Consider the following 11,250-nt stretch of genomic DNA (forward strand, 5'->3'; position numbering starts at 1 on the left):
TTGTGTTAGTTAGCTTATGTGGAGCTGATTAGTTGCCACCTGTAACTGATGTGGCCTGAATCTGTTTTTTTAGTTATTTTCGTTGCATTCTGTTTGGTCATCTTCCTCTGTATTTAAGTAGAGACCAACACTGCTCCTCTGTAATTTTTTCTGCACTTTTGTATCATCTATCTTTGAAGCAATACAACACACTGCTTCCTTACGAGCTTTGATGGCTCAATCAATCTTCTTCCTTACTTTTAACATGGTATCAGAGCCTTCTCAGTGAAGGTCTCTGTAAAAAAAAAAAAAAACAAAATCTAATCTTTAGTGTTCGATTATAGCAAACACTGTATTTGGAGATTCAGACATGGCGCACGGCATATCAGGATTTTATGCAGCTGCAAGCCTCTGATCAACTTGGGATGGTGATGGTCTCAACAATGTTGACTGGGAACAATTTTTTCGCATGGAGCAGAGCAGTAAAACGTGCACTGACAACAAAATTGAAGTTAGATTTCATCGATGGTACTGCGGTTAGGCCATCAGGGAACACTGATGAGTTCAAACGATGGAATCGCATTGATTCCATGGTCACTACCTGGATTTTGAATTGCATGTCGAAGGAATTAGCTGAGTCGTTCATGTACGTAAGTTCTACGAGAGAACTTTGGTTAGAATTGGAGGCGAGGTTTGGTGAGAGTAATAGCCCCATGGTTTACCAATTACAGAGGGAAATCGGTCAGGTAATGCAGGGAAACATGTCGATTACAGAGTATTACACTAAACTCAAACGCTTATGGGATGAATTAACTTGTTTAGCGCCCACTCCGAAGTGCATTTGTGCAAGGTGTACTTGCGGCGTTAATAAGGCAATGATGGAGATGACTGCCTCGAATCAATTGATACAATTTTTGGTTGGTTTAAACACGGTCTATGACCAAGCCAAGAGCCAAATCTTACTGCTGGAGGTAAAACTGCCTCGAATCAATTGATACAATTTTTGGTTGGTTTAAACACGATCTATGACCAAGCCAAGAGCCAAATCTTACTGCTGGAGCCTTTACCATCAGTTACAAAGGCGTATTCTATGCTCATTCGCATGGAAAAACAGATGCAAATGAACGTTAGCGGCATTGAAATGAATAGTGGCGCTGCTTTTCAAGTTAAGACTCACAACAGTTTTAAGAAAAAGGGTTTTGTGGATAAAAGACATCTGGTCTGTGAATATTGTTAGAGAATGGGGCATTCCAAGGATAGTTGCTTTAAACTTCATGGTGTACCTGAGTGGTACAAAGAGATTACAGACCAGCAACGAAAGTCAGGAGGCAGGGGACGAGGCTTTGCAGCTGCAGCAGCTAGTGAGCAAGTTCGTATCAGATCAGAAGGAGCTACCAATATAGCTGACATTGTTCGCACAGAAGTGCAGAGATTGATGCATGAAGAGATGCCTCTTGATCCTTTGAAAGTGAACTTTGCTCAAATGGACGATTATGCAGGTAATAGCATGAATTCTCCTTGCACTACTTTCGGCTTTTGGATTATTGATAGCGGGGCAACAAGCCATATATGTGGAGACATTCGTCTTTTTCAATCTTTTACCACATCCACACAATCTCTCACCATTCACTTGCCAAATAGACAAACACAAATAGTTTCTCACATAGGTTTCGTTGTTATCACCTCTGAAATTACTCTAACAAATGTGCTTCACATTCCCACTTTCTCTGTCAATTTACTGTCTGTTCGACAATTATGTCATGATATGCCAGTTCAATTTCGATTTCTAAAGTCTTCTTGCATCCTGCAGGGCCTGGGGAATGACAGGGTCATGGCTACAGGAGAACTTTTAGGAAATCTGTATATTCTATCATCTACACCTGTGTCAAAGGAAAACACTCATTTTTCTTCTCTTCAAGCTAATTGTAATGTCAATTCTAGTGTTAATGTTGCCATGAATAATGGTGATGTATGGCATAAACGTCTTGGACATTTGTCCAAAAATTCAATGAAGCACATTACTTCATTACCTCAGTTAGATTTCATCAAAATGCCCTGTGAAATATGCCCCTTAGCTAAAATGCATCAACTCCCTTTTACTTCAAGTTCCATTCATTTGTCTTCGATCTTTGCTCTTGTTCACATGGATATTTGAGGGCCCTATAAAGAGCCCAGTGTCACTGGTTGTCAATATTTCTTAACCATTGTAGATGATTTCAGTCGGACCACATGGACATTCTTTATGCGATACAAGAGTCAATGTTTGGAAATGTTTCAAAATTTCTGCAAGCTTGTGCTTACTCAGTTTAATAAACATGTGCAATCCATTCGTACCGATAATGGTTCCGAATTCTAATCCTTCCTTAGCAGTTCAGGCATCATTCATCAACGTAGTTGTTCCTACACTCCGCAGCAAAACGGAGTTGTAGAGAGAAAACACATGTTTCTCCTTGATATAGCTCGTTCCATTATGTTTCAATCCTCTTTTCCTAGGCGTTTTTGGGGTGATGCCATACTCTCTGCTACCTACTTGATTAATAGGTTTCCTTCGGCCATTTTGGGATGGAAAACTCCTTATGAAATCTTGCACCAGAAAGTTTCCTCTTACACACATCTTAGAACTATTGGATGTCTCTATTTTGCCATTAAACCCAGTCCTTTTCAGTCTAAGTTTGATAAACGAGGTGTTAAATGTGTGCTCCTTGATTACCCTCCTGCCCGAAAGGGATATAGGTTGCTTGAGTTTGATTCCAACACGATATTCACTTCTAGGAATGTCATATTCCATGAAAAAAAATTTTGCTCAGCTCAATCTTCCCCAACAACTCCAGCCGTTCCTTTGCCCCTTATTCCTTTATCTGATGACTCTTGTAGTGCCTACCACTGAACTGATACTTCAAATGGTAACTCTCCTGCTCCTCCACACTCTCACCCTGCATCCCCTCAGTCTACATCCCTTACCGTCCCCGTTCCAGTTCGTAGGTCTCAGAGAACACACACAAAATCAGTTTGGCTTTCTGATTTTGTCTGCAATTTGGCTGCTCATTCTTATGTCCCTACTATCACCAGTTTTGGCTCCACATTTTTGGATTTTGATGCCTCTCTATCTGCTTTGCAGGAGCCACGCAGTTATAAGGAAGCCGCATCCTTTCCACATTGGGTTGATGCAATGGACAAAGAACTGCAGGCATTGGATTTGAATCACACTTGGGATGTGGTTCCTTTACCGCCTGGTAAACGCCCTATTGGTTGTCGATGGGTGTACAAAGTTAAATTGAAAGATGATGGATCGATTGAGCGTTATAAGGCCAGGTTAGTGGCCAAAGGATACACACAAGTTGAGGGGGTGGATTATATTGAACGGTTTTCTCCTGTGGCAAAGGCTGTGACTGTCCGTTTGTTCATCGCCATTGCCACTTTGTTTCAGTGGCTGCTGCATCAGGTTGATATCAACAATGCTTTTCTTTATGGTCATCTCGATGAAGAGATTTATATGAGCGTACCTGAAGGGTACTCTATTCAGCCTGGACATGTCTGTCTTCTTAGGCGATCCCTTTATGGTTTGAAGCAGGCCTCCCGCCAATGGAATCTGGAGTTTGCACGAAGTCTCACTGCGTTTGGCTTCAAGCAATCTGAACACGATCATTGTTTATTTCTTAAGCCACTGGACTCTGGTTTTATTGGATTGTTGGTCTATATTGATGATGTCCTCATCATGGCTCCTTCTATTTATTTTATTTCGCAGGTCAAGCTTCATCTTGATACTCTTTTCACCATCAAGGATTTGGGCTCTGCACGTTATTTTCTTGGCTTGCAGATTGCTAGATCAGAAGCTGGAACTTCCTTAACTCAGTCTAAATATATCTCAGACATTGTGGCTGATTGTGGTCTTCTCGAGGCTAAGACTGCTGCCACTCCCTTACCACCTGGAATCAAGTTACATGTTGATGATGATTCCTTGCTTGAAGATCCAGAACCATTTCGTCGATTGGTGGGACGTCTTCTGTACCTCAGCTTCACGCGTCCTGATATCTCGCACGGGGTTCTTATTCTACCTCTTCATCATGTATCCTTGTACTTAGCCAGCCTTAAACTTTCAGGCATGTAGAGCATTAGAACGTTCCCAAAATGGCTCTTTTGAAGCAAATTTTACGGCCTAGCAGGGGAAAAAGTGGCAAGACATCCAGCTCAGAGAAATGAGATGAAGGGTCTGAAGTTATGACAATGATTCCTCTCCCTTTGAGGGTATGGTGCTCGTTTTCAGATAAAAACAAGGGCGTTGATGGTTATGATTTCTTACCTATATTAAGGAGCATCATACATAGGCGAGCGACTAAGAGTGTTTTTCATGTATGTATATACACAGGACATGTCGGCAAGAACACACAAGTTTAATCATGCATTGGATGGAATGATAAAATACCAAAAAAAAAAAAAGATAGTTTACGTTTGATGTTAAAATTCATTCAAATATAAAAAATACTTTACGCAATTCCATATCAAATCCCATCACGAAAACCCATAAATCTACCCCATTAATTGTACTGCTATTCACATTGGATTCCTATCACATATTTTACAGTAAATGCCACATGCAAATACTAAAAGGAATAAACAGTTCAATTATTGGAGTTGGTATAATTTAACTCTTCACATAAATATTAATATAAAAGAAAATTCATTTATCATTTGCAAACAATTCATTAGTATATTAATGAGGGGTTAGTTATGCTTACATTCCTAAAACTCTGAAATTACGTTTTCTTAAAAATTAAAATTATATCTTTTTTAAAAATTCCCAATTTATGTATACACACTATCCCCTTCCATTAAAATTTAAGAGGGGGTGTAAGTATAATTAACCCTATGGCTGAGTGTTCATTATTATGAGAAGATGAAAAATTCCGGTTGATGATCTTCACATGGATGATTATAAAAGAGGGGAATTTATTTAAAAAATACCAAAAAAAAAATTAGTAAAGTAGGGTGAAATTGAAGGCTTTAAAAAAGCATTTAACCGCGGTGCCACAATTTTTATTTAAAAAAAAAATTTCTTTATGTCACCGCGGTTAACCATGGCGGTGACATTGTTTTTTTTAAAAAAAAATTTTAAACGTGTCACCGTTCAAAATCGTGGTGATAATTTTTTTTTTTAAAAAAAATTATTTTATTGCACGATGAATTGCTGTCAATTTCTCGTTAAAATTTCGGCACTATCATGGCGAGTTGTCAATCATCAGATATACCGTTCGACTCTTTTTGGTGAGACGAACATTTCCCCGCAAACAATTTCACGTTTTATCAATCGTAAATAATGAATTTTTAGCACGAACACCGCACCTTCCGGCCGTTGATTCGCCGCCACCGGAGCGACCCACGATCACGAACCACCACCACTGGACTCGCCTCGACCTAACGGTTCTAACGAGACCAACCTAATTCAATTTTATTAAATATTTGTTGAGATATGAAAATTTGAAGATTTTTCCGCTGAAAATTCGCGTTGAAGCTGTTTGCTGCCATTTCTCCACCGTCAGGAAGAATCACAGATTAAGACCATAACCGTTAGAATTCTGTCGTCCAGACGATTCCAACAACACCAATCTTGCTCAATTTCATCAAGTATTTGTTTGTTCAATTAAAATACATATGTTTTAAAATAGTTATAATTTTATTAAATTCTATTTATTAATTAATAATACTATTTATAATTAATTAATAATTCTATTTATAATTAATTAATAATTCTATTTCTAATTAATTAATAATACTATTTATAATTAATTAATAATATTATTTATAATTAATTAATAATACTACTTATAATTAATTAAATAGAATTTAATAAAATTATAAATATTTTAAAACATATGTATTTTAATTGAACAAACAAAAAAAAGAAAATGAATTTGGCAAACAATTTGAGCGAATTTTTGGTGGAAAAATCTCTAAATTTTTAATTCTCAATAAATACTTGATGAAATTGAGCAAGACTGGTCTAAATAGTATTATTAATTATTAATTAATTATAAATAGTATTATTAATTAATTATTTTTATAAATAGTATTATTAATAATTACCACCAGGATCATCGGGCAGGGATAGGATAATTTTTATAAAATAATGAATAACTGGCAACCTTTCATAAAATTTATATCCAAATATAATACTCCAAAGTGCCCCTAAAAACGCCTTCAACACGGCTATGACCGGGGTCTTACCAGGAGCCATATATTTAGAACATAATTTTTATGTCAAGGCCAGTTATTATTATCCAACCTATATGTTTGATGAGTCCTAATTATTCATGATGTCAAATTCATGCTAGTGTAGTTAACAGTTAGGAATCAACACATGAATTGGTTAGCCTATATGGCTATCCATGAACAATAAAATAAGATTATAAATAAAATACAGAAATAAAAATAAAGCGATTAAAACTTACAGTAATCCTTATGTGGTTGCAAACTTTTATTTCAATATATAGATTTACAATAAGAAGAGGTTGCTCAACACATGAGCAAGAGAGAAAGAGAGAAAACAAGAGAGAGGTTTCTTCTAAGGTTCTGCCCTTAACGCCCTAAACATCTGCATTTATAGAATGCAGAGGAGCCTATTCTACAGGGGCCTATCCCTACTTAGTACAGTAGAAACCGTGTATCACACAGTATAAGGCCGATATTTCGGGATGAAAATTTAAAAAGTGCTACAGTTATAATAATAATTGAACTAGAAGTCAAAAATGAATAGTTGAAAAGCCAAGATTCCCCGCCTTCTGTCTGCTTTGACGTCATTGATTACTTCATCTTATTAATTGCGTCATTTGACTGCTGATAATTGTGCATTGATGTCTTCTTTAATCAAACTTTCTTCCAGTTCTTGCCTGGTTTGAGGAAGATTCTTCCATGTCTTTTTTATGAATCTTTTCTACCAAGGTTTCCTTGATAGCTTCAAAAATATCCTCAAACTCAACATCATTAGGATCTTGAGCATCTTGCATGAATTCACATGCCATGATTGAGTCTGATTTGGTGGATTTATTATCCTACCCAAAATGTGCCATAAGGTCCTTTTTCATTTCTTCCACATATGCAGCAACCATCTGCTCTTTAGTCAGAAATTCTGACTTCATTTTGAATTTTCTTGAGATATGATCAAAAGGTGATGGGGTAGCAATATCTTCCTTCTGATTTTCATAAAGGCTTATCTTCGTTTGAAGGAGATCCATTGTCTCTTTTCCAAATATATCCTTTGTATTCGGATCAATCTTCATCATTTTATACCAAAATTTAATATGGGATATTCTGTATAAGCAAGGAATTCCAACATCTGTTTGACCAATTTTTGGCGTCCATTTCCAAATCCAGGGTATTGAAAATTCAATTAAGAAGAAACATGAGGCTATTCCCTCTATAAATAATTTAGCTTCTTGTTTCTTTATCAGCTGTGGTGAAACATCCACCCATTTATCAAAAAAGAATTTTATTTTCTCAGGTAAAATATTTGGAGTGGGACCAAAATAGTAGAACCAGTGTATAAACCAGTGCGGGATATTTTTTTTTGTGATAGGCATAGAACAAGAAAATTGATGTCGGCTTCCACAAAATAAAGAGGACCACAATTTTTGGAACCCCCACACTCATTTTGAGATACATCTTTTAAGCATGTAAATCACAAAGATTTTGAAAATCCCTTATTTTGAGAACTTGTTCTTTTGAACATAAACCCATTTTCCTTGATGCTCTAATAGTTTTTAGAGGGATCAAAATCAAGGTTTTAAACAAATGACGGGATAGGTTCGTATATGATGGGTTATTCAACAAAATAGGTCAAAAGGCTCAAAGGGGTTCTCTAAAGTTAAAGTGTGTTGGGTGGTTAAGAAGGCCGAAAGTGGTTTCTAATGCCTTTATCATATCCAGATAAATGCACATTTGTGTGGCCTCGATGTGGTTCAAGCCAAGTTCTAGGAAGACAAAGCCATAGAAGTGTTATTCTCTCAAGAAAGAATGAAGATTTTTTTTTATGGACATATCAAGCTCAAAATCTCACGAGGTATGTTTTAGTCCACTAATCCTACATGAGAAGATTTTAACTCAAGTCATTTTGGTAAAATCAAGCTTTCAACTAGTGAATTATCCTCAAATATAAAATATGTATTCTTTTTAAACATAACATCATCAAGCCAAGATTAGTCCAAAATTGAAAGGGTTTTATCATGCCCAAGTTTTTCCACCAAAACTTGTCAAAAAGTTTCTCTTGAAAAGGAAAAAGCAAAAATTTTCGCGACACCATACCTTAACCAGAAAATAAGGAATTTAGCCGAACATATTAATGGAAGAACACACTAAAAAGTGAAATTCTATTAATTCCGATTATAAAATAAAAATAAAAGAGAAAGGATGAACAAAGAATTCTATATTTGTTTAGAAACATCATGTTTAAAATCCTTTTGAAACATAAATTTGGCTGCTTTGCAGTCTGTCATAATCAAAAAAATTTGATTATATAAATCATTTTGAAATTTTAAAACACATTTGACTATAGTTAGAATCTCTTTTGCTATAGTTGCATAATTTTTTTGAGAATCATTCCATTTTCCTGAATGGAATCTAACAAGATATACTTGTTTTATCTGGGCTAATATTCCTCCAAACCCTATATCAGATGCGTCAGTTTCTATAATCTTTTTCCAATCTGGATTACTTAACATTAAACAAGGAAGTGTTTTAACTTTAGATTTTATTCTTTTAACAGCTTCTGTATGAGCAATTGTCCATGGCTTAGGATTCTTTTTCAGTCTATCATATAAGATAGCCGTATCTTCTATTAAATTTTTATAATAAGGAGCAATATAATTTAGACTTCCTAAAAATCTTTGTAATTGAGTTTTATCAGTTATTTCATTTGGAAATTTATCTGCAAAGTCAATACTTCTATTAATAGGAATAATACTTCCTTTTTCAATGATATGACCTAGAAATCTTATTCTTGTCTGGAATAATTCCATCTTTGACTTAGAGATTACTAAACCATTTTGTATAATTAGACGTTTAAATATATTTAAATGTTTAAAATGCATTTCAATTGTTTTTGAATAGACTAATATATCATCAATATATACTATTATAAAAGTACTATAAGGAGTAAAAATATCATTCATAATCTTCTGGAATTCAGAAGGAGCATTTTTCAAACCAAATGGCATAACATTCCATTCATAATGTCCAATAGGAACATTAAATGCAGTTTTATATCTATCAGATTTATTAATTTGTATTTGCCAATATCCTGATTTTAAGTCAAATTTAGAAAATACTAAACTATCATAAAGTCTACCAAGTAGATCTTTTTTATTAGGAATAGGATGCCTAATCCATTTTAATGCCTTATTAAGTGGTTTATAATTTATAACTAATCTTGGAATACCTCTTTCAATTTCAGAATGTTTATTAACATAAAAAGCAGTACATGACCATGAGGATTGAGAAGGACTTATTAATCCTTTCTGTAAAAGGGATTCAATTTCTTTTTTGCATAATTCTAAGTATTCAGAATTCATTTGACAAGGCCTCGCCTTAGTAGTTATATTCTTTTCATAAAAAGAATCTTCATAAGGTAAAGAAACTATATGTTTCTTTCTATCCCAAAAAGCATTAGGATGATCATTACAAATTTCTAAAGAGAATTGATTTTTTAATAGACTAATTTTATCCTGTAATTTAGGATTCTTCAATTCTTCTTCAATTGTTATTATGTTTATTTCTTGTTTTAAGAAGTTAATTTGATTTTGTTTTGCTTTAATATTATCATAGATATTATGCAACATTTTACTAAATGGTTCAATAATAAATTCAAGAAATATATCATCATTCTGGAAAGTTCCTATAATTCCTTTACTATCAATCTTTTTTATTGGATAAATATTATGTAAAAATCCCAAGTATTAACTTGGTTAGTTATATTCTTAGCAAGAATAAAACTTTGAGAAATACATTTATTATCAATGCAGACAAAAGCTTTAGGAATTTTATACTGTATTTGGAGTTTATCACCTCCAGCATGCCATAAAGTATGACTAGTTTTATGAAAATATCTAGTTGGTATTAATCCTTCCTGAATAACATTTAAATCAGCACCACTATCAACAAGAGCTATAAATGATTTTGTATAATGATTATCAATCAGAAGAGATATTTTTATATACCATTTTTGGGATATAACCATTTCTATAGTGGATAAAAAGTTTTCAGAGAAAATACTATGCTCATCTATTTTTAATTTATTATTATTTTGAGATATATTTTCTGATCTAGAAATATTTTCTAAGTCAGAAATTCTAGATTCCTGAATAGTATTTTTATCTTTCAATATTTTAATTTCTTCTTTTAGATTGTTTATTTCTTTATATAAATTTTGAAGAGATATATTATCTTCTTTATGTTGATATTTACTGTTGGTTCATTTCATTACCTCATTCATATTGTATGATCTTTTTGGGTTTATAATTGTTCCATTTAAGTCTTCTTCTGGATTATAAGAAGTAGAAGTACTGGATTCAGTATTAATCTCATCAATAATTTGCATTCTTGATTTTGGATCTTTAATTGCTTTTAATAATTCAAAAGCATGATTTGAAGTAAGAACATTAATATTCATTTCTGAGAATTGGGAAAGTATTTTATACAATTCAGATTTTTCAATATCATTCTTATTAATATTATTTAATTCTTTAGGACAAGCTAGTCCTAGGCAACAAGGTTCACATTCTAAACTTGATTCTGAAATATTTTCATTTTCTAACACATTTAATATTTCTTTTTCTTCTGATTCAGAAGTACTTATTGATTCTGTTTCTGTATTTTCAGATTCTGATTCTTGTGAAGTTTGTATTATTATATTCTTTATATAATCTGATATTTCAAGATTATTAATCTTCTTTTTAGTCCAACAGTATTTTGCAGTATGACCTAATTTTTTGTAAATCTTACAATATCTATTTTTATTTTTCAAATATTTCGGTTTTCTTTGAGATTTTTCTTCTTTTCTTTTATTCTTTTTCTCTATATGTTTCTGAGAATATTTTCTATGTTTTAATTTACAAGGCTTATTAATTTTATGGTCCTTACTAGTAGTAGGATTTTCTAAACCAAATTGTTGACAAAATTGTCCTAATTGTTTCCTTTCATCAAGGTTTTGTTTTTTAATTTGTTGACTAAGCTTTATTTCATTACACAAAGCTAATCCTTCTTGTATACAAGTATCTATTAGAG

This window comes from Sesamum indicum, linkage group LG11 (assembly GCF_000512975.1).
Source record: "Sesamum indicum cultivar Zhongzhi No. 13 linkage group LG11, S_indicum_v1.0, whole genome shotgun sequence".
NCBI classification, from domain to species: Eukaryota; Viridiplantae; Streptophyta; class Magnoliopsida; order Lamiales; family Pedaliaceae; genus Sesamum; species Sesamum indicum.